Raw genomic sequence first — 23,229 nt, forward strand, 5'->3', positions numbered from 1 at the left:
AGCAGGAATTTTGGGAATTGCTCTGATTCACTGATCATCTTTATGTGGCAAGTTGTCAGCACTGCTGCCCTGTAATGTGATCCTTAGAGATGAAATAAGAATGTGAAGCTATTACATTGATTAGAAAATAGTTAAACTTGTGAATTGTGCAGCACAGCCTTGTTTTCTCCTATAGCTCTGAATTTCTTGCATCAGCAGATACATAAAAGCAAGACATTTTCTTCTCTTCAAACCTGACCAATCTTTTCCACCATCCTAGGGGTGTGTATAGTTTATAATGTCCATTATTGAAGTCTTCATATTAACTTCTGTTTTTTAAACATCTTAACCAAGGCTACTGTGTTTGAATCAGAGATTCTCCTTGAAAAGGAGGATAAACTTGGGTTATGCTGAAGCCTACTGAGTTGCCTAAACCTACATATATTCCTTTCATTTGGTAGTCTCTTCTATTTGAGAAGAGAACACTGTGTTTAACAGCTGGGTTAAAGATATTGGGCCCAAGTAGAGCGAGTAGAACCATGGAAAGGAAGATCATGTTGGAATTTTTTAACAGAATCCAGGAGCCAGCAGTACATGGAAATGTCATTCATATTGAGAGGAGGCAACATGGGGCTTAGAAGCAAGAGTGAGGAGAGCTGATTGTCTATGCCAGGGAGAAAGAGCATTGCTGGCTGCACTGAAGGTGCTGAGGTGGAATGAGACACGAGGACATCCATATGGGCCTGTGCAGTTGTCAGGGCCCACAAGTCACTACTGCATGGGATGCAAAGTTGACTCATCTCAGCAGTGTTATGCCAGTCTGACCAATATATGAGCAAATATGTGAGGGGGTTGTATGCTATGATCATGAAAGTGACAGTGACAACTGGTGTTTCTCATCATCCAAAAAAGTTGATCATGTGGCTAAATTCATGAGGGATCAATGGTCATACTCTTGACAGAAAGAATTGTAATCTAATACAGGAGAACTTTGTCTAAGAATGTATTTCAGAATAACCTATTGCTGTGCATACAGGTGGAGAAATCACCATAAATTCACACATATATGTATGTATAAGACTAGATGAATGAATGTGTGGATGGATAATTTTTCACAATCTAATAGTAATGATGTTCTAGTTCCATTAATAGATAGCACCATCACTAATGTACCTGTAAACTTTCTCCAATAAAGGAAACAAGTGACCCTTATGGAGATAATTGATTTTTTTTATCAAAACTAAGAAAGTGTAAGGTAATTTTGGACCATTTTGTACCAAAAAAAAAAAAAAAATCCTGGTGTGCGAGGTAAAGGAAAAAGTGGAGAAAATCAACTAGAAAGGGATGCCCACTGACCAATTTCAAGGGATTTTGAATACCATATAAACGCTAATATACCGCATTAAATCAATTGTAAATCCTTGGATTCGCCATGATATTTTCATAAGAAATGGGATATTCTAAAATGATCAAAAACTTCTCCACACATTTTCATAAATTGTAAAAGGGAAAGAATTATTATACAGCAGAGAAATCTGGCAGCCATCACCTAGTTTAGAATTGAAATGAAGATCACCAGTAATGATGATTCAAACCATGAGTCTGTTAACAGTCACCATAAAAAGAACACAGTGGCACTTCTGGACTTTGCTCACATATATGCACTACTGAATATAACCTGAAGGAAAATTGCATGAATCTAGTTTGAGAGACATTCAGAAACATGGCTGCTGTGCAGTCACTAAGAATGATAAGACCAGGATTACATTGTGTTTTTTTCCTACACAATAGGATGCAAAATAACATATATTCTTCCATTAGAACTCATTTATCATTTGGCAATATTTCACTGGAAGTAGGCAGAGATTTCAGTTTATAGAAGAATGGAGAAACAAAAGGTAATTCAAGAGAAGAAGCTCAAACAACACTTAATCCAGGGGTTCATTTGTTATAGCAAGATATGATTTTTTCCTACCTCTCTCCTCTTTCCTCCTGTGTCCTACTTCTGTAATTAGGACAAGGTTTTGTCTTGTTGTTAACAAATTGTAGGACCATGTGTACTCCTTGCCACGCACAGGCTTCTTCCTACCACTAGGATCTCAGTTTCTCTCCATGAGGTCAAGCCAGGTAAGGTCAACTTGGGCAAATAGTGGAGACAGTCACTGTCCAGGGAATAACTTCGCATACAGGCCAATCAGCTGTTCTGAAATGGGATTAAATTAAACATCCTTAAAAGCAAACTGCCTACAGACAAGAATAGCTGTTTGTAGTAAGAGCTCTGATGTGCATAACAAATGCATTGGAAGAGCAAACATATATGTCCATTCTTCTATGACCAAGGCCATGAGTTAAAGACCAAAGAAGGGAAGTAAGTTATATTTTGAAGGAAGTATCATTATGAATCAGAGGGATATAATTGATCAAACATGCTTCCTCTCCCTTTGCCTGTGAACAAACCACTTCAAATGAAGATTGATCTTTATTAACAGAGATATTAAAAAAGGTCTAAGATACTCTTTTTTTTTTGGGTCAGGTCATGGGGCCTGAACTCTGGGATTGGGGGCACTGTCCCTCAGCTCTTCAGCTCAAGGCTAGCTCTCTACCACTTGAGCCACAGCGCCACTTTTTTTTTTTTTTTTTTGCTTATGTGGTGCTGAGGAACCGAACACAGGGCCTCATGCATGCAATGCAAGCGCTCTACCACTGAGCCACCTTCCCAACCCTAAGATGCTCTTTTACAGGGGGTTCAAGGCTTGTTTTGAATAGAGAGTCAGGGTCTGGTTCATGTTACTCATCTGTGTATTTGCTGAATTCCAATTGCAGGGACATGATGGAATGAAAAATTAATATCCTTATTCAGAAGATGAATTTGTTAAATGGGCTTCAGTGAGATCACATGGAATATTTTTAATGAACCACAGATGTTCAATTTTAACTTGTTTCCTCTTCCTCTCATTCTAATCATGCTAAGAGGTGAAGAGACAAAACGTGTTCTAAGACGCCCACTACCCACTTCCCTTGAGTAATAGTGTTGCTAGAGAGAGTGGCAAAAGGGCAGCAGATGGGATGGAGTGACTGGAGTCTCTGGAAACAGGACAGCATGAGAAGTATTTGTTCATTGTCTTGCCTTTGCATTAAAATGAGTGTTCTGTAAGATCAGAGGTTTGTGTCTACAAGTGCTCATGGTACTGTGAGGAAATGTACTGAAGATATTTCAGCTTTTACCCCCAGAGGGAGCTGTGGCACCTTAAATCTCTTGGTGACAGAGGGATTGGTTAGCATTTGAGATGTCATTGGGGGAACTAGTTGTCCTGAGGTACAGCAATGAGAGGGATTCCTAAGTATGTGAGAACTCATTTTTGAAGATGGTGTTTGCACTGATGGAAATCTAAGAAGTCTATTTGGACGATCAGGATGTGTTAGCTAAGAACTCAAACATGTGAGGTCATTGTGTTTTCTATTCTCAGATTCCCATTTGGTCTCTCTCATATTGCTATTGGGAACTTATTTGTTCTATTAGTTTCTTTGTATATTGCTTTTTAGGTGTTTGATCAAAGATCAGAAGCTTCAATGATGTTTAAACATTCGTAGCATTTATAATCCATAAAATAACTACTTTGAAGTCTATTTAGCATTTGGTGGTTGGTTACTGATGTCATTGATCTTTTCTAAACTTTTCATTTCCAATTTATTGTTTGAATCTCTAAGGGCTTACCTTTATCTACACAGCATGACAAATGCCAGTGATGGGTCAGGTTTCCTACACTACAAGTCCATCCTGCTTCTTCCGTACACCCTGGTTTGTGGATTGAGAGTGCATTCAATGTGCAGCCAGGTCACCTCCCTTCCCTTTGCTCAAGCCCTCTCTTGTGTCTCTGTCACTCACACGTGGAGTGAGGTTTCAGAGAAGAGTATTGAGGGGAGGCCTAGGAGGGATGGGGGAGAATGATGAAAGGGTGTCATACTTATAACTGCACTTGTACTTACAAACTGATTGGCTGAATGGTAACCACTTTGTACAACTAATTAAAGACAATAAAGGTATAATTAAAATTAAAAAAAGATTTTGCAGGACACCAGAATCAAATACTATGGGGGAAGAACAAAGAAATAAACAAAAATAGATCACATAGTACATTATAAGTACATTAAAAAGAACAGCAAGAAATATAAAAAAATTGTGGCCCTATCTTGGGATTCATTTCACTTAACATCAGCTTATATGGTCATACATACAGAGCTTTGGACCACCTCTGCTTGTCCTGGGCATATAGTAGTTATTGCAGCAATACCATTTGACTTATGATGCTTTGGGTCTGACTTACACCACTTAATATAAATTTTTCAGGTTTTCCATTTCCTAACAAATGTGGTAATGCCATTTTTTTGATGGAGGCATAGAATTCCTATTTCTTGATCCATTCATCTACTGAGAGGCTTGTGGGTTGGTTCCATAGTTTAACTATGGTGAATAATGCTGCAATAAACATAGCTGTTCTGGTAGCATTAGTATGGCCTTGTTTGTTATTGTTTGGATAAATGCCTAAAAGTGCAATTGCTGGTTCATAGGGGAGCTCTATGTAGAGTCTTTTGAGAAACCTCCATACTGCTTTCCAAAGTGGGTGAACAAATTTACATTCCCACCAACAATGCAATAGGGTTTTCTTTTGGTCACATCCCCTACAGCATCTGCTGTTATTAGATTTCTTGATTATAGCCATTCTAACTGGTGAGAGGTGGAATCTCAATGTTGCTTTGATTTGCATTTCTTTTATGGCTCGAGAAGTTGAGCATTTCTTCATGTGTCTACTGGCCATTCTTATTTCCTCTTCAGAGAAGTCTCTCTTTAAGTCTTTAACCCACTTATTAATCAGGCTGTTGTTTCTTTGATGATACATTGTTGGGGGATTTATTTTTCTGAATTCTAAGTATATTTTAGATATGAGGCCCTTGTCCATTGTATGGCTAGTGAAGATCTTCTCCCAATTCCTGAGCTTTCCATTGATCTTGCTTGCTATGTCCTTTTCCATGCAGAAGCTCTGTAGTTTCATGCAGTCTCTTTTGTCCAAACTTTCTTTGACTTGTTGTGTTTCTGGGTCTTTATTAAGAATATTTCAGCCTGTGCTAAGGCACCCTAGAGTTTCTCGTATTCCTTCCTGTAATATTTTCAAGGTGTCTGTTTTTATATTGAGGTCTTGGATCTATTTGGAGCTGATTCTGGTGCAGGTGGTATATACGATTCTGCCTTTAGTTTAGAAAATGGTTTTTTAAAGATCTCTTTGGTGAAAAAAATAATCCCTTGACAAGAAGAAATTGGTAAATGTTTAGGTTGATGGACTAATTAGTTAGTTACCTTGTTTAGATGATTTGACAATACGTGTACATACCAAAACCTACTGTACTTCAAATATATTATAATGTGTCAGTCACAAGTTGTTTAAAAATTAATGACAATTTTTTTCTTTATAATGTTGCTTTTCAAAAATCTTTTGTAAAAACTATGTTGCCCTGCTTTTAAAAGCTTAGTTTGACATACCTAGAAAGGCTTCTTCTTTAATGAATGACTACAAATTTTAGCACATCCTGGAGTACACATAAGTACAGATGTATGTTCTTTGTAAGTCAGAAGAGGCAATGTCAGATATGTGCTGCTTGCATGAGAAGGAAGACAGAGAGTTAGGGTGTGCAGATGCCTCCAGGACCTTCCTCCCAATACTGTCTAGTCACCTTAAAAGACTGACTCCACCTGAGAAGCTCTGTCAGCAGGTGGAGGCACCATGAAGACAGGTGGGACAGCCCAGTCTCTCACTTCTGCTTTCCTGTGAGGTTTTTGTCATGGCTTGTATCACTGTTGGAGGTCTACTATAATCTTGTTCATAGTACAATGTGGCAATATCTTCAGGCTGCAGGCTGCTGATGGTGTGTGAACTCTGTTCCAGATCAACTCCCATTGAACCTTGATGGAACCCCAGAGGCCAATCTATTTGCAAATTAGATCAGAAGCTTTGTAGCATTCTCTGGTCTCTGCTAATGCCAATTTAACTCATTGCTAATGTGCTGACTGGCCCTGCAAGTGATGACAACTCTGTTCCAAGAGATGCATGTAAGTGGTAGTACTGGGTCAACTGGATGTCACATCTTGCACCTGACAATGGAAACATGGAAAACATTATGCATTTAATTAATTATACTATCCAAGTACTTCCAGAAAGAAGCAGGCTGTTTCTCTTTCTCGATATTATTTCTAACATATTTATAAGATGTTTCTTTGTTTCTTTGTATGTCCTCCCACACCGTATAACCACTGTTTTCACTGTATTTGATGTTTGTATAATTTGTGTAGGGAAAAGGAAAAAAATCGTTTAAATAGGCATATAGGTGGTCCCATTGAAACAATGAGACATATAAAACGTTAAGTTGAAAAAACGAACTTTACAACTTTGGCGGAGTGGGGGGGGGTTACGAGGGGGGGGGGAGATGGGAAGGGATGGAAAGGGAAAACAAAGGAGGAGGCAACAATGCTTGATAAGAAATGTACTCATTACCTTGCTCATGTAATTGTAACCCCTCTGTATGGTATTTTCTCAATAAAACACCCACACACACACACACACACACAAACATGAGATGAATAATCCCCAGCATTGTCCTTGTTTACCTTGGAACCAAAACTGTAGAGCCCCAGGATCTGAGCAGGAGTCTTCATGTCCTTGCTGTGTGTTGAGTGGAACCTTCTCCTGCACAGGGTGTGAGCAGCCTGTTATGATGTTCTCAGTTCAGTGGGCTGAGCTCTGGGCACATGCAAATTAGTAGGAGTTGGGCAGGGCTGGGCATAACTGCAATCTGGCAGACTTCAGTGACAAAGTACAGACCTAAAGACCACAGATGTCCGATTATCTTGCACGTAATGTGTTACTCCATGGTGAACAGAATATGTTGTCCTGTGAGAAAAATAAATGTTTTTAATTCCCATATTGATCCAGACTTGCTAGTATTTTCTTTACTGTTTATGTTAATGTAAGCCAGTCACTGAGACATAAACATTCCTAAAAGAGGTCAATTTTATACTTTTCCTGCATTTTGTATCTGTGAATTTTGTGACACAGGATTCTAGAGCATTCAAGTTAATTCCCTGAACCACATTATATAGTTAATAATTATCATTATTATCCAGATTGAGAAATATATAGAATTCAAAAAGTTTTATGAGAGTTAAAACTCTTGAAAAGGATTATATGTGAAATTATTTTAATCTGAGATGTGTAGTGTCTTCTGCTGTTTGTATTGGTGCCCTGTTCACTCCATACAAATGACTCATTTCCTTCTCTTCTGAATGCTGTGATTTATTGCCTCTCTCAAGGACAGACCATAAAAGGTATTTCTTCCTTATATATAGGAATACATGTGGCTCCATATATAGCTTTGTAAGTGTCATGCATTTCTGTTCAATATGACATTTACTAAATTTTGGGAGGACATTTGTGTCTTCTATCTTAATTACTGGAAAGTGCTCTCTCTCCCTCTCCCCCCACTGTCTCTCTGTGTATCTAATATCTTTAACCAATGGCTGAACTCTACTTCAAGTTCACTGTTCTCCTTAACCCTGCATTATCTCTCATAACCAATATATTTTAGGTTGTAAGTGATCTATTTTTTTGTGCTTGGCCTGAGGTTTGAACTCAGATTTTAGGTAGTTTCCTCAGCTTTTGTGTTCAAGGCTGGTTTTCTACAACATGAGCCACAGCTTCACTTCCAGCTTTTTAGCGGTAAATTGGAGATAAGCAGCACATAGATTTTCATGCCCAGGCTGACTTCCAATTACCTTGAGCAGATCTCAGCTTCTTGAGTAGCTAGGACTACAGGGATAAGCCAGTGGTACCTGGTACTAAAGCATTTTTTAGTGAATGCATTTAGGCCATTTGATCCAAACAGACACAGATGGAATAAAATGCTCTGTGGTCAGAGTGAGGACAAACTGCAGCCACACAGTTTGGAGAGGACATCTTCAGCATGAGGAATCAAGCACAGCTGACAATAGGAAGTGGAATTAGAGTTAAGTTACCAGGCCCCACAACATGGAGATCAGCTTGTGGTGACACACTGCATTGTATATGCAGGATGTCACATTTGAGGACAAATGAGTAGAATAGTCACATGGAACTTAGCATCACAAATGGAAGCATCTGCTTGTGGGTGCAAGGAGATAACACAGTTGTTCCAAGTCACAGAGCCCACAAATAAGTCATTGTCCAATCAGAGCCTTCTTCATTACCATTTAGTGTGTAAACTGCATTTGAGTCTTGACTTGATTATCTTCTCCTCCTCACACGTTAATGGTCTCTGCAGCGCATGCTAACACAACTGCTCCAAGAAGGATTTTACAATGTTCTTCTTCCCTCTTTTTATGATGATGTATGAACCTACTAGGAAAGCTATACTCTTCCCCTTATTCCTCTGAAATTTAACTTCTATTTTTCTCATATGGTCCTCTCAATCTCTGTCACTGTCTTTGCTGGAAGAGATTTGCTCTCTCTACTGTGCACTGTAGAACAAAGCTGGTATTAAATAAAACAAGTACAAGTCATCTGGCTGCTGTGAAGTTATAAAGGCTACCTGGCAAATTATTAATAGAATGACAAAGGACATCTACCTGTGTGGAGTTAAAAGCAGACAGGCTCTAGCAATAACACATAAATTCTCTTGATCCACACTCCAGGTCTGGCTTCAGCAACTGTGAAAATGTGTCTTATGAGTTTCTAGTCTGCAAAGGATTTAGGTACTGGAATACTTGGAAGAGTGAAACAATGGCCTTCAACCAGAGATCTTGCTCTGGGCTGTGAGGGATGGAGTTACTGGCTGAGAGATGAAGTTGAAGACAGGGAGATGGGGGAGACTAAAGGAACTTTCTGTGGATCTTACTGAAAGAAGGAAGAGCTTCAGGAAAGGAACGTGTTTATAATCTGGGGCATGAAAGTAAGCGAGGTCTGGGACAAGGTCAAAGTCTAAGAGACCTAGACTTCAGAGCAGGGCTGAGACTGGAAAGGATGCTCCAGGGTTCTTTCCTTGGCTTCTGAGGGGCTTGAAAAAGGAGGAAATTCAGCAGGGCCCTAAGGACAGATTCTTAATTCTAGTCCTTATTCAAACATAGAGGAAGTGGGGCTCTGGTAGTTCACTCCTCTAATCCTAGCGTCTCAGGAGGCTGAGATCTGAGGATCATGGTTTGAATCCACCCTGGTCAGGAATAAATTGATCTCCAATAAATTACCCAGAAAAAGCTGGAAATGATGTTATGGTTTAAGTGGTAGAATGCTAGCCTTGAAGACAAAGATCTCAGAGACAACACCTACATCCTGAGTTCAAGCCCCAGGACTGGCAAAAAAAAATACAAACATCAAAAACCAACCAAACCAAAAAAAAAAAAAAACCCACCCACCAACTAAAAAAAAACATATAGGAGCACTTCACAAGTGAAAGAATGGCAAAGTAATATGTCTATTGTTCATATGTATCAAATTAACACATGGATAAACATACTTTCTTTGTCTAACTCATTTCAAATTCTGATCCTGAAAAAGAACTCTAGAAAACAATGGCCCTTCCTCACTCTTAGCCTGAGCATCATGAAGTTCAGGACCCAATCTGTTCTTTTGAGCACAAGCAGTGACCTGCTCAGTGCAGAGGACTCTGGGGATAGCATTGACAGTGCAGCCCCCTCTCACCTCCCACAACTGGATATGGTGTGTGCATGTTCCCTTCAGGGCTGTGTGTCTTCAGCCCTCCTTCCCTCACCTTTCTGATCTGTACTTGATGATTTCACTATAAGAATCCTGGTGGAAGTGTCAGCCTTGTCTTGTGTGATTACACTTTCAAAGTGAAATATGAAATAGGAACTGTACACAGGGAGACATGACCCCTTCCATATACATGGTCCTAGCTGCCATGTGTACCAGGAAAGCCTGAAATAGAGTTCCCCAGGCTCAAGCTCCTAAGGACAAAAGGGAAACATCACCCCTGCTTTCCCAAGGTCTCTAAGATCAGGGTTCAGTTTTTTCTCCTTGTGTGGATTTTGGCATCTCGTGGAATCTTTGTGACATAGCAACTGGCAAGATTTCCATTTGGAGTTTTGGTTTTGTTTTGTTAAGTAATCTTCTCAAACAATTATACAAGAGAATCTCAGTATTTTAATGCAAAATTATGCCATTTTATTTCTTGTACCTAAGGATTAATTTTAATTTGCTTATATTAATAGCATGAGGTGATTTTTAGTAATTCTATTCCTAAATTCAGTGTACTTTGGAAAATTTCACTACCTTCTTTCTATTTCTACTGTCATTTCCCTCCAACACCTACTATTTTTCTTACAGTATGTAATTGACTTCATTATTCAAAAATATATGTAAATATGCATACATATTATATATATAACTTAATTCATTTTCATTTATTTGTGCCTTTGGTCCCTTACTAACTCCCTCACCTATCTCTCTTTAGACGTTTTCCCCATTTTACTTTCATGAACTGTTACTATGTTTTATTCTTGCTATTATTTAATTATTATATTATCATCATCATTTAATTCTACATACAACAAATGAGTGGAACTAGGGAATATTTGTCTTTGGAATCCTGACTTATATCATTCAACATGATCCAGTTCCTAAATTTTCCAGCATATTATATAATTTCATTGTTCATCTCTCTCTGTCTTTGCTAAAGAACAAGAGCAATAATGTCCTCAGGACTTTACTAAAATCCCTATTGTTGTCAGTCATAGGCCTTGAACTCAGGGCCTGGGCACTGTCCCTGAGCTCTTTTGCTCAAGGTTAGCACTCTAGCACATTAAGTCACAGCCACCCTTCTGTTCTTCTGGTATTTTCGTGGAGATAAGAGTCTTGCAGCTTTCTGTCCAGGCTGCCTTTGAACCAGATCCTCAGATCTCAGCTTCCTGTGTCGAGGATTATAAGCATGAGCCACCAATGCCCAGCACAGCCTCATTTTAAAGAAGGACCTGAGGAGTCATGATGGGTCAAGACAAGGTCAGGCTGAACCTTGAATCTCAGACTTAGAAGGGAATTCACTAAGCAAATGGGTGCAACAGTGTAAAAGGAACAAAGGGAGGGCAAATGCCTCTCTTGTGAGGCCTTCCAAGTGGAAATCATATCCCCTGGATACCATATTCCAGATACGCTGAAGTACAGATCTGTGTTCTTTTTATGACAACAGAAGCCTTGTCTGGATGATGACTGTGAGTCTGAGATTGAAGAAATACAGTTAAGATTGAAAGGATTGTAACTGACCACCTCGACCAAATCCCCAACTGAACTTCTGCGCCTGGCTGTTGCTGCAAAGCAGGTGAAACCACAAGGAGAAGCAGCTGGGGCAGCCCAGCCTGTCACTTCTGCTTCCTTTGGAGGTTTATGTTAGGGCTTGTACCACTGTGGGAGGGTAACTATAACCCTGTTGACAGTAGTAAGTTGCAAAGTCTTCAGGCTGAAGGCTGCTGATTGTGAGAGTGAACTCTGTCCCAGATTGGCTCCCACTGAACCTGGATGGCACGCCGGATTCCAATCTGTTTGCCCAGTAAATCAAGAGTGTAGGAGCTTTCCCTGGTTTCTGCTGATACCATTGTAAATTATCGCTAATACCCTGACTGGCCTTGCAGGTGATGGAGACTCTGTCTCCTACTGACGCAGACAGAGAGGATGGAGACTGGGTCATCAGAATGTCACAATTGGTACCTGATAATGGAAACAAAAGGCAAATATCCACCCAATTAGTTATACTGTGAGACCTTCCATGAAGACCCAGGCTTCTAGACCTAGACTTCTCCCACAGAGTGGAAGAAGTGCTGTCCTTCCTTACCTGAGAGCAAGAGCAGCAGGAGCCCCAGGAGCTGGGCAGGGGCCCTCATGTCCATGGTATGTGCTGACTGGGAATGACTGATACACAGAATTTGAGCAGCCTTAAAGAAGTTCTCAGGCCAAGTGGGCTGTGCTCTGGGCTCATGCAAATCCTCCAACTGCTAGGCAAAGCAACAGAGCCAGCACAGATGCAAGGTGGTGGAAATTGAGGTCAAAGCCCAGAACTAATGTTATCATGTGTCCCAATGAGACCTGCACATTACAAATTTGTCCTTGAAAAATGTTTTTCCAAAGACAGAACGACTCTCTTACTGTTTTTTAAAAAGTTTATTTTTATGGGTTGGGAAGGTGGCTCAGTGGTAGAGTGCTTACCTCACATGCATGAGGCCCTGGGTTCGAATCCTCAGCACCACAGAAGCAGAAAAATCTGGAAGTGGCACTGTGGTTCAAGTGGCACTGTGGCTCAAGTGGTAGAGTGCTAGCCTTGAGCTAAAGAGCTGAGGGACATTGCTCAGACCCAGAGTTCAGGCCCCATGACCAACCAAAAAAATTAAAAATATATTTTGATTTCAACATGATCTATATTAGGATATTTGCAATAGCTTTTTCATGTCAGTCACTCAGAAAAAAAATCAGAATGAAAATAATTTTAGAAGACTGCTGCCTTGGCACCAGATATCTGAGTTTTTTTGTTTTTCTGCCCTACCCCAAATTGTAGTTAATCATAATCTTCATTACCCAGAAGTTGATAAGCAATAACACTGATCATAGGTAGGTAGTTGGCTAGGTAGAAGTAGATAGGTACGAATGTATGGAGTTAAGGAAGTAGAAAAAAATATTAAAAAATTAAGATAGTTTAAAGCAAGGAAGCAAGGATACAAGGAAGGAAAATCTAGATAGCTACCTAAGTAGCAGGATGGATTTAAATTTTTTTAAATACCATGTTAAAACAAAGCAAGTGCAACCAAAAATCATGATCTGCAATGTAGAGACCAGCCCATGGTGCTTGCATTGTTGCCCTGTGCACTCCTGATGAATATTGGCTCTTCTTCTCTTGTGAATGTTCTTTCCCAAAGCCTCCCTCCAAGTCATTTCTCATAAGATTTTTTTTTTAATTTTCAACCTCATATGAAGGAAAGAACTTGGTTCTATTTCTTGTTTTGTAACCATTATTCTTTTCAACACCAGTCATTTTCTAAGCTTTTCAGTGCAGTATATCTCCTATCTTTATTATCTGAAACCGTGGTCTCTCAGAAACTATGTTGTGCTCTAAACCATGGGCTCACACTTACTTTAGTCTACTCCATTCCATACATCTGAATATCCCTATATCCCTCTCCAGATTCTCTAGTGTCTAAGTGATGGTGTTTTCAATGAAACACAATGAGACACAAACAGGCAAAAAAATGGGGTGAAATGTAACATGACCAAGATTGGGGATGAGGAACTGGAGCCACACAGTATGCAGAGGACATCTCCGGGCAGTGAGGACAAAGACCACAGGCTGTGAAGCTAGAGTGAAGTGAGGAGGGTCCCCACATGGAGTTTATTCATTACTATGTCCAAACAAGAGCAGAAACTGGATGGCCATTTGGAAAACTTTTACTTACACTTGGCTGAAAACTGTGACAATGTATGAAATGGGTGAGAACTGGAAAAAGAATATGTCTCCTAAATGGGGCTCTGATACAATAAAAAATATATGTTTGCTCATCCTCCTCTGCTCATGACATGAAAGCCTAGAAATCCCTTGGAATTTTAGAGAAAGAGAGAGAGAGAGAGAGAGAGAGAGAGAGAGAGAGAGAGAGAGAGAGAGAGAGAGAGAGAGAGATTGATTCTTGGGCCTGGATGTGAATAAAGACTGAAATCCAATAATCTTTGTTACACAGTGTTCTCTCTATGAGGGAAGCACAGGTAATATGCCCCGTGAGGATAGATAACCACATGACATTGCCTCCTAAGGCATTTTTTTTCTCTGAAAGTCCAGTGAGGCTGACCCTTATCTATGAAATGTGATGGGAATCAATATTCTCAAAACTGAACAGCACACCAAATGATACCTGAGAGTTAAGAAGGCAAAATCAGTGTTTTAGAGAAGCAAGTGTTCACTCTACAATTAAGGACCAATGCTGCCACCTAATCAGAGAAGGAAAAGGTTAGTCATAGCACTAAAAGGGGTTTTTGAGAATCTTGGGGATATAAGAGATAAACGTTTCTTTCTCTTTTTTACCCTCAAATGCTTCCCTTAAAATAAATGGACAGGCTACTTCTTTATTGAAACACATGATGAATATAGTAAAAATACACACTCTGCTAAAAATAGGTCTGTGTTGGTTTATATAGATTTCATCAGACAGTAATCATCCTCAATGACCAGTGTGTACTGCTTTAAGCTGTGAACACATGATGGATGAGAAGACCTCTGCCTTAGTTTGGAAAACTGGCCACTAGTGAGCACACAGTTGAGTTTAATTTCCATGAAATATAATTGTTCAACTGTTCAACTTCTTGTGTATTTCTCTTTTCATTATGATAAAATAGAAGACACTAAATGGAACTGGAAGGCCAATACCATGTGGCCTGATTAAGAACATTGCTGAAAGTGGGAGAATTCGACTGGGAACCAGTGACTCAAAGTTGTAATTCTAGCTACTCAGGAAACTGAGCTTTGAGGATCACAGGTCAATGCCAGCTCACACACAAACTTCTGTGAGACTCTTACCTCCAATTAACCAACAAAAGCCAGCAGTGAAACTGTGGATCAAGTAGTTCAGTTCTATCTTTGAGCAGAAAACCTCAACCACAGCATCCAGGCCTTAAGTTCAAAAACCACAACAACATTGAGAAAGGGGATGAGAATCCCTAAGGAGTAAGTTAGGAGCAGCCATAGAAACAGGATTTGTTCATTTGATTTTTGTCAGTCTCACTAAAATGAAAATTCTGTGAGATCATTGATTTTCTTAGATGTGCTCATGACTTCACTGCTGGCGATTGTTCATAATAACTATCAGTGTATAACTGTAAATAATTCCCTTGTGTTGATGATAGGAATAAATGAACAGCTGTACAACTTGAGACCTGCTGCTGTTTCACCTTTGACCACCAGGGGGAGGAGTGGAACCTTAGAAGTGTCAGTGGCAGGCATACGGAGGACTTGAACTGGGACAGGATAGTCTGGCTGACCTGAGTAGCAGTGACAAAGGTGACTCCTGAGCATGTGGTAACTCAAGGTTCTGCAGTGGTGCTTGTACTGAGAGAGATATCAGAAGTCTGCTCTGATGTCTGGATCTGATATGTACTGAAGAAGAGGAACTTAAACATGACTTTAAAACTCAAACAAGGGGCTAAGACAAAGCCATAAACCCTGCACTCTGTCCTCATCCTGTACAATGACTTAAATATTTTGCATGAAGTAACACAAGAAGTAATGCTTCCCTTATTTTTGTAATCAACTATTCTGGTACCAACCATATCATGTTTCACATGGTGTATCAGTTGGAAGAGTTTCGTTAATGTTCAATGTGTTTAACTACTGAAAATGTTGGTGAATATTAGTGAGAATCTTGCACTTACTATGCCAATCTTGGCCATTCACAGTCTCACAATGACAATTCTTGGGAAAACTCCATTTTTGTCTCCTTTCCAAGATGTACTGCATTTGCACTTTTCTTTCACATCATCTCATCTATTCAAATGACCAAAAACCAGGTTACACTAAAGCCACCAGCAGGACCATATTAATAAATTCTGATGCCCCTCGGTGGATGAATGGAACAAGAAAATGTAGTATTTATATACACATTTGAACTCTATGCTTCCATCAGAATGAATGATATTGCCCCACTCACAAGAAAATGGAAACACCAGAAAATATAATACTAAGAAAATAATCCAGAGCCAAAGAAACAACTCTTTTTTAATAGCTAGAATGTGCCTATAAATCTACCATGAAACCCAATGGATAGTAAAAGACGGATGAATGCACCTGGAAATAATTAAACAGTCATCTAAACATCCACACAATGAGAACAAAGGAGGATATCTTAGGAAAGGATCACAAAGGCTCAAAAGCTATGTGCATATGATCATATAGAATGATCCTTGTCAAAATGAACTCCAGGCAATGGAAATATAACTTTTTAATTGAACTGCTTGCATTTTTCTTTCTTTTCTTCTTTCCTTTTTTTGGTTTATTTCCTTCTGTAGCTTTTTATTTCTATACAATTTGTCATATATATATATATATGTATATATATATTTTGTTTACCTTATTTAGGGAGAGGAAGATGAAGCACAAAAATGGTGGAACAAAAAGTGAAGCAATTTAGCACTGAAACCTACTAGACACCATGTCGGAAATGAACTATAAAACTTTGGCATGAGGGAAATTAGAAGGGAAAAAGCTATGATAATGAGGGAGGGAGAGACACTGTTCAAAAGGAAATGTACTCATTTTCTGACTCATGTTACTGTAACCTCTCTGTATATGACCTATACAATAAAATTTAAAAAAATTAAAAATGTTTAAAAAGTAAATAATAAGTTAGAAATAAATATGTGGTTTGGATAAATAACAGGTAGCATTCATAGATAAAAGTATATTTAGGTCACTTGCATATGCTCTAGACTTTGGCTACACAAATATTTGAGCAAAGGGACAAGTTCTATACTGTATTAATGAGATTCCAAATACAGAGAGACCTGTTCCCCATCTGGATTCTAGTGGAATGTTCATCATACTAGACACACTTCTATTCCTCCGGGAGTTTTATGTGATCACTTGTTTAACTGTGGGAAGTAAAGTCATGTTGTTGACAGTAATCAGTTGCAACATTTAGGCTGCAGGCTACTTATGGTGAGGGTGAACTCCAGCCACATCTATTACCAGTGATCCTTGATGGGACCCCAGATTGCCACCTGGTTTCTCTAAGGATCAGGAGGTCAGGAGGTTTCCCTAGTGTCTGCTGACAACCATTTTAATTAAGTGCTAATCCCTTGACTGGCTCTCCAAGTGATAGTGACATTTTCTCCTAGAGATGCAGACAGAGATGGCACTGGGTCATCTGGATGTCACATCTGTTACCTGATACTGAAAAAACAAAATCAATAATAATTCATTTATTGGAAGATTTCCTTGAAGAAGCCTTGTTTACCATGTGTTGAGGAAATCTAGGCATTGTCTTCCTTTACCTGGGACCCAGAGCAGCAGGAGTACCAGGAGCTGAGCAGGTGCCCTCATGTCCATGCTGCATGTTCACTGATACAGACTAGTACTGACTGCTGCACAGGGTGTGAGCAGCCTATTATGAAGTTCTAATGCACTGTGTTGTGTTCTGGGCACATGCAAATTAGCAGGGGATAGTAAGGTGGCAAATAGTCAATAATGTGCCCAGGTTTCAGTTATGTCTACCTAACAAGAGTAGTGCAGCTGTGCTAGCAGAAAATGGTTGTCCCTTGAATCCAGCGAACCAAATGACTTTTTATCCTGTGGTTTTAGAATTGTGATTTCCATGTTGTTCACGAAATGCTTTTCATGCTAGCCTTTTTTTTTTTTTTTTGGGTCCGGTCGTAGGGTCTGAACTCTGGCCCTGGTCGCTGTCCCTCAGCTCTTCAGCTCAAGGCTAGCACTCTACCACTTGAGCCACAGCGCCACTTCCAGCTTTTTTCTTTCTCCTTATGTGGTGCTGAGGAATCGAACCCAGGGCCTCAGGCATGCAAGGCAAGCACTCTACCACTGAGCCAACTTCCCAGCCCCTCATGCTAGCCTTTTATAAAAGTCAATCTTTCTGAAAAAGATGGTTCCAGAGATGTACAACTAATTATTTTAAGTGATTCCCTGACTTATCAGTTGATTTTTTTTCATAGACTTGTTTGTTTAGTTATCTGGAACACAATTACCTTATTATATAGGGATGGAATAAAATAAGACTGTTGAAGATAGATAGCTAGATAGATGGATAGATAGATAATAGGCGCATAGATAGATGTTAGATTCAAATTTAAAAAAATGTATGAAGACATAGAAAAAATGATACCATATAAGATGACGCTAAACCAAATGAACTCCAAGATGTGGAAACAGGATGTTTTCCTTTGTTGTTTTTGTTTTTAATATCCTATGTGAAGCTATTTCTTTTTTCTTTCATTTTTGTTTTCTTTTATTTTTTTCCCTGTTGTCACTGTATTTTGGTACTGTGTCTTGTACTTACATTATCTGAATTGGGGAAGGAAAGGAGAACAACAAAATCGTGAGACAAAGAACAAAGTGTGAAGCAATCCAATAGTGATAAGCAAGAAGGTATGTTGGAAATGATCTTCACAACTTGGGGGGAAGAGATTTGGGGGAAGGGAAAGTGGGAAAAAGTGAGGGAAGAATAACAATGTTCCACTAGAAATGTACTCATCACCTTATATATGTAACTAATCCCTTCTTACATACCTTGAAAATAAAATTAATTTAGAAAAAGACAGAAAATAATAGAAACCTAAAACATTTAATGAATTACAAAAACCCTGTGAAAATATACTATGAAATACTTTGAACACTATGAATATACTTTCCTCTGTCCCTTTAGTGGCTTCAGTTATAGGAATAAATGGTGAATACATAAGCTCACCTAGCTCAGCCTTAGAATGATTTTCAAGCATAAAATGAAACTGTGTGCACACAGAGTGCTAAAGATAATCATGTTAGCATGCATTCCAGACTTGCATTTCTCCAATTCATGTTACTTCAGTGAATTCAGTGCATCTACACCATTTTTTTTCAGATGAATTTGAGAGGCTTGTGATGAAGCAGTTTACACCACTGGAGAATCCACCAAGTCTTGGGCTGTGCAGTGTCATAATTCCAGGCCTCTGAAAGGCTCATTACAATGAAATGAGAAATGTTTAAATTAATAGAAAAGGATGCAAGACACACACACTTAAATATTAATGACGCACTCATGCCAGGTTTCTTTAAATAAAATGACAGAGACTGACTATGGAGGGCTGTGGATGCTGTGCACATTGAACAAGGGCTCAATCTCAGACTTCTGGGACATATGAACACTCTTCAGGGCTTCCCCACACTTCACTCACTGTCTTCACAAGAGACAGAGCCCCAGGACACAGAAGGCCTGAAACCATTGTGCAGGCTCCAGTACTGTATTAGTCTCACATTGATAAAGGCAAGAAAAACAGTGCCTGAACCCTGATCAGGGCTTGTCAGTCATGTAAGTTTTGGGGAACACTCAGGTACAAATGGGTTTCCTTCTTCTGAAGAGAAAACATAGCATGTGCTGTGGGTGTGGGCTTGATGGAAGTTTGTTTTTTTGTTTTGTTTTGTTTTTCGTTGGTCCTGAGGCGTGAACTTTGGGCTTGGGCACTGTCCCTGCACTCTTCAGCTCAAGGTGAGCGCTCTAATGCTTGAACCACAGTGCCACTTCTGATTTTCTAGCGGCTTACTGGAGATAAGAGTCTCATAGACTTTTCTGCCTGGGCTGGCAGGCAGATCCTTAGACCTCAGCCTCCTGAATAGCTAGGATTACAAGCATGAGCCATTGGTGCCCAGCTTTTGATGGAAATTTAAGTTTCATTATAAAGGGAATGAAATCACAGAAGAAAGCTGATTCTTCTATTACTGGTTAGCTATAATACTACTTAAGAGACCTTTATTTTTTGAGTATATATTTCACAATTTATCTGATATCTCCTGTTTTTTGTGTTTTCATGATTGTTCTCCTGTTCTTTGTAGATTGTATGTTGTCACATTATCACACAGTCTTTATCTCCACTCATAGTCACTCCCACATTGATTACAGTATCTTCCTCTCTGGGCAGAGTCAGACCATCTGCTCTGCTGCTCCCCAGACCAGCAATGTGTGAGCACAGCTCAATGCCCAGTCAGAAGAGAGGTTTTCGTTCAGGGCTGTATCACTGTGGGAGGCACATGTGTACGTTGCAAGCAGTAATAAACTCCAACATCCTCAGCCTGCACGCTGCTGATTTTCAATGTGAAATCTGTGATTGCCCCGCTGCCACTCAATCTATCTGGGACCCCAGAATATCTGTTGGAAACTTCATAGATTAGGACTCGTGGAGACTGGCCTGGCTTCTGCAGGTACCAATCCAGGTAGGTCCTTCCATTGCTGTGCAAAAGGCTCTGACAAGACCTGCAGGAGATGGAGACTGGCTCTCCCAGGGTGACAGGCAGGGTACTTGGAGACTGGGTCAGCACAACATCTCCACTGGATCCTGAAATTAGAATAAGACAGAAATGAATATTGATGTACAAACATAGAGATACATGCATTTATTCATTATATTCTGATGTATATTGCATTTTATTCATAGTTTATGCTTTGATTCAAAATGTAAAACAATACAAATTAAAAGAACAGATATTATAAAGCATAAATAAGTCTCTAGGAATCACTGACAATTTTCTTTCCTAGCAGAGTCTTCACCCAAGCACAGGTTCTAGCTCTTTCTGGAACGTTTCTCACTCTCTAAGACCTATACCTCACTTGTCCCATCATGGATAACAAGATCTGCATGTATAAAACATGGATGGGGCACAACTGGATTCTGAGAGCCCATCTTCCCACCCACTGTCATTTCTCGCTTCCCTTTACCCTTACCAGAGATCCAGAGCATTAACAGCCCCAGCAGCTGAGAGAAGAACTTCATTTTTAAGGAATGAGGAGTCTAGACAGTTCAAGACAAGTTCAGAGCTGAGCCTTTATCTCAGACTTAGAAAGGAATGTCCTCCTTAGGGAGCAGTATGCAAATAGCCAGGTGGGTGCAACAGTGTGAGAACAGCCAAGGGGTTGGTAAGTCCTGCTCTTCTGAGCAAAGTGACATCAGATGTGTTCTGTGTTTGGTGATAACCAATAGAATTACATTATGGCTGCAGTAGTGAGAAAAAAGATCCCACTGTGAAAGTATTTTTCTCCAGGGATTATAGGGTACACATTCTCTCACACCCATAAAACAGCATCAGGAACCCAATGATATGCAGGTTTAAGTCTAGGATCATTTCTAGAAAACAAATAAATACCATGCCTTAGCTCCCATGAAACTCCTCAGCTAGTCTAGGAAAAGGCACAGTACCTTGCAGCCTCAGAGATGCTCAATGGAATTGACCACAAAGAGCAGAGAGTTAAGTAGATGAAGAGGCATCAGATATCCATATTTACTAGATGATCTGTTCAGGGATCTTAGGCACAAGTGTTATAAAATCTGTTTCCAAAGGAACTTTCTATGGAAGACTTAGGGTAAAGAATTGACAAGGAGAACAAATTTTCTCGTACAAGTAGTGTCCAAATGGTCTTTATAAATGAAAAGATAAGGGTAGAAAGTGTGAATATATATTCAATTTTAAGTGCAATAGTATCGTGTCATTGTCCCATACTATATTTATAAAGCAAATTAATCAAAGGACTTTTTAAAAATCCTCTCTGAAGTATAATGGAAAGGTGAATTCATTCAAGATGCATTGCACTCTTACAGGAATATGTTGGGTTGAATCCCCTTGGTATATTTCAGGATAATTAAGTATATAAATATATATATGCATATATGCATAGTTCTTATGATCTTATATTAATATAAAATATTTAAATGTCTGCAGTCCCAATCAAATTAGTTAGTCTCTACTTTGTGTATCCAAATATCCTGGTCCTATTGTGAGGCAGATCATCACCTTTGAAGAAGGAGCACCTGAAGAAGGAAGTTTGTTTTGCTGCTCCAATACACCAATTTGGCCTTTGGAAGAGGTGCCTTGTGGGAAGTGATAAGGTGATTGGAAATCTTGCACTGAGGACGGTTAAATCTGCTCTCATGGAGTGAATCTGTTCCTGTAATAGTTGATTATTAGAAAATAAATACAACCATATACTTGGCCACTTCAACCTGCAGCTAATTATCTATTTATTAACACACCATATTGTTCCACAGACAGGACAGGTCTCACCTGATTACAGACAGATGAGGATACAGAATCTAGGTCATTTTTTCTCTAAAACTATGAGTTAAATAAAACTGTTCTTTGTTCAGAGCTTATGCCAATAACTTTTGTCCTAGTAAAGAACTGGTACAGATTCTGTGTATGTGTGTGTGTGTTTCTGTTTGTGTATTTTAATTTGTGTGAGAGACAGAGAAAGAATGAGAGAGAAATAGAAAGAGCAAGAGAGATCTGGTTTAAATTAAATTAAAATGATCTTAAATAGGCTGAGGTGTAAAATACCTTTGATATTCATCCAAACACATCTTCCTAAACCTTACAGTGATTATTTGTCAACTTCCTGTAGTGCAGATTCACACTCAGTATATCTGAGATTGCTAAGTTATCTTGTATTTTAACATGCCAACAGTGATTTTGAAACAAAATTCTGAGTAGGAAAATTTAATATTGCATTTATGTTTAATTGTATCATTTCCTATGTGTCAAGAAGTATTTCTATTTGAGGTGTCCTTTAATATTTCACCTCACTCCAGTTAGAATGGCTCTAATCAAGAACTCTAATAACAACAGATGCTGGAGGGGATGTGGACAGAAGGGAACCTTGCTGTTTTGTTGGTGGGAATGTAAACTTGTTCAACCACTTTGGAAAGCAATATGGAGGTTCCTCAAAAGACTCCACATAGAGCTCCCCTATGACCCAGCAATCTCACTTTTGGGCATTTACCCAAATGATCACAAAAAAGGTCACACTAAAGCTACCAGCACGACTATGTTTATTGCAGCATTATTTACCATAGCTGAGATCTGGAACCAACCCAGTTGCCCCTCAGAAGATGAATGGATCAAGAAAATGTGGTATATATACACAATGGAATTCTATGCCTCCATCAGAAAGAATGGCATTGCCCCATTTGTTAGGAAATGGAAAGACTTGGAAAAAATTATATTAAGTGAAGTAAGCCAGGCCCAAAGAAACTTAGGTCCCATGGTTTCCCTTATTTGCAATAACTAGTATATACCTGAGTAAAGCAGAAAAGGTCAGATAAGTTGATGTTAGGGAAATGAACCCTCAGATATGTATTCAAATGGTTTTTTTTTTCTTTCAGGTGATTGTTTCTAATACATTTATAAGATTATTTCTTTGTTGGTTTGTATGTCCCTCCCCCACAGTATAACCCTTTCTTTCACTGTATTTGAGGTTGGTATAATTTGTGGGGGGGGGGAAGGGAAAAAACGAATCGTTTAAATAGGGATACAGGTGGACCCATTGCAACAAAGAGACATACAAGTCGTATGTCGAAAACAAACTTTACAACTTTGGAGGGGGGAGGAGGGTTGGGGGCGCCAGAGGAGGATGGGATGGGAAGGGTAAAATAAAGGAGGAGGCTACAATGCTTGGTAAGAAATGTACTCATTATCTTGCCCATGTAATTGTAATCC

General features: G+C 39.3%; 1 gene segment (V, D, J or C); it reads right to left on the minus strand.

Moving 5' to 3' along the window:
- LOC122116802 overlaps nucleotides 1-23,229 on the minus strand; it is a 438,425-nt gene that overhangs the window by 314,309 nt on the left and 100,887 nt on the right.

Source organism: Dipodomys spectabilis, unplaced genomic scaffold (assembly GCF_019054845.1).
Source record: "Dipodomys spectabilis isolate Male_0828 unplaced genomic scaffold, ASM1905484v1 ptg000137l, whole genome shotgun sequence".
Lineage (NCBI taxonomy): Eukaryota > Metazoa > Chordata > Mammalia > Rodentia > Heteromyidae > Dipodomys > Dipodomys spectabilis.